The sequence below is a fragment of the Arvicanthis niloticus genome, chromosome X (assembly GCF_011762505.2).
Source record: "Arvicanthis niloticus isolate mArvNil1 chromosome X, mArvNil1.pat.X, whole genome shotgun sequence".
In the NCBI taxonomy this organism is placed as follows: Eukaryota; Metazoa; Chordata; class Mammalia; order Rodentia; family Muridae; genus Arvicanthis; species Arvicanthis niloticus.
The window spans coordinates 13,470,761-13,472,721 of NC_047679.1; the positions used below are offsets into that span (position 1 = coordinate 13,470,761).

Below are 1,961 nucleotides of genomic sequence, written 5' to 3' on the forward strand. Positions count from 1 at the left end.
CTGCCCTCACCCTCGCTCTTGCTGAACACCCCCCCCCCCACCTAAAGACCGGAGCGGCAGCTTGGGCGGGGATACAGTGGCCGCCCAAAGTGGGTCGGCCCGGGCCTCAACATTTTGCTCAGGCCGAGACATTTATTTTGGCCGCCACAACTTGGGGCTAGTGTGGTCCCCAACAGTGCACACGCCATAGATCATGTGTGGAGATCAGAGAACAACTGCTAGTTCTTTCCCTTTACCATCTGTGTTCTGGGGATTCAACTTAGATCTTCATTCTCCATGGCAAGTGCCTTTACCTGCGGAGTCTGTTTGTCTGTTTGTTTAATGACAAAGCTTTTGAGAAGTTTACTCCTGTGTCTTCTCATATTTGAGTGTGCCAGGTAGTGAAGTAAAGGATTCTGTTAGCGTGTCTTGTCATTCTTCTTGTTCAACTCTGTTTTGTATGCTTCTCTATGCTGCTAAATGATCATTTTTCTGGTGCAAATCTACATTTTCTTTAAAGGATCTCTCTGGGCCTTTTCACGTGTCCTGAGCCGGCCTGCAGGACTCTCCTTGCAGCAGAAGCCAGAGTACAGAGTCCGGAGCTGTGGTGGCTGGACACAAAGTCATGGCTGGACAAGCTTTTTGGAAGTTTCTTCCGCTCTTTGACAGAGTATTGGTTGAAAGGAGCGCCGCTGAAATTGTGACCAAAGGTGGCATTATGCTTCCAGAAAAGTCTCAAGGAAAAGTATTGCAGGTCGTGGCTGTGGTATCAGGCGGGAAAGGAAAGGGTGGAGAGATTCAGCCTGTCAGTGTGAAAGTTGGAGATAAAGTTCTTCTCCCAGAATATGGGGGCACCAAAGTAGTTCTAGACAACAAGGATTATTTCTTATTTAGAGATGGTGACATTCTTGGAAAGTATGTCGACTGAAATCACTGTTGAAATGGTGTCACATGAAGCTGCCCATTCCACTGAAGTTCTGAACTATTTCATCATGTAAATAATTCCCATGCCTCCCTTTTATAATAAACAGATGATGCCTAAACCGACAGCCATTGTCTCTGAAATTTAGTTTCACTGTACTGTTACAAGCATTTCCAAATAAAGTGGCATAAATGAGAAAAAAAAAGGATCTCTCTGTCTGTGTGCTGAGAAAGCCTTCTGGCTGTCATGAGCTTTATAACTTGTAAACGAGGTGAGCTTGTATTCATTCTAAAATTCTCCAATTGTACATTCAGAAGTGGTTCATATCCAAACTGTAAAGTGCATCAGAGAATGGATGAACTAAGCATAGCATTCAGAGTGACTCAAGAATGAAGAAATCCAGTGATTCATCAGTTGTAGGCTCAAAGTTCAAACTGCCACCTGGCAACAAACCACATGCAGCAATAACGCAGCATCAGTGGCCAGGCAGTTCACTGGCTATATGCTTCTAAGTATCACATAAGTTCCCACGTTCTTTCTCAGGTGATGGGACTTTCTCTTCAGAACAGTGGAAAGTGGACCAGAAACCATTATGCTTTTCACAGCCTGAAATTCTCCATGTGGCTACTACTGTTTTCTATGACTGTGCCTGTCATGTGTGGACTTCCACTTAGACCCTGTGACAAAACATCCACAAGTTCCCTGTATTGTTACAACTGTTTGTTTTTTTTTCCTCAAGTTCCTTTCTAAAAATATTGAGCCTCCTTTTAAGATGGTACCTGGTCATAGCATGTGAAAATATGAGAAACAACAAAATGGACTTCGTTTCTAGTATTAAATTTGCAAATTAGGGGGTGTCATTGTTCTACCAAATCTATTTGCTGCAGTTAAGGGTTGCAAGAACCATAGGTTCTCACCTATGGTGGAATGGTGTAGAGGATGTGGAAGTCAACCTTGTGAATGAAAGAGTGGGATGGAGACCAAGGGGAACTGATGTGCATGGCATTAGTTCTAGAGATGGCTCCCGGAACACCAGTGACACAGCAAAAGGAACCAAGAC

The 1,961-nt window shown here is 44.0% G+C and overlaps 1 pseudogene; it reads left to right on the forward strand.

The window, feature by feature from the left end:
- The first annotated feature begins 604 nt into the window (after positions 1-604).
- On the forward strand, positions 605-1,028 carry LOC117695201 (10 kDa heat shock protein, mitochondrial pseudogene; annotated as a pseudogene).
- The last annotated feature ends 933 nt before the right edge of the window (positions 1,029-1,961 follow it).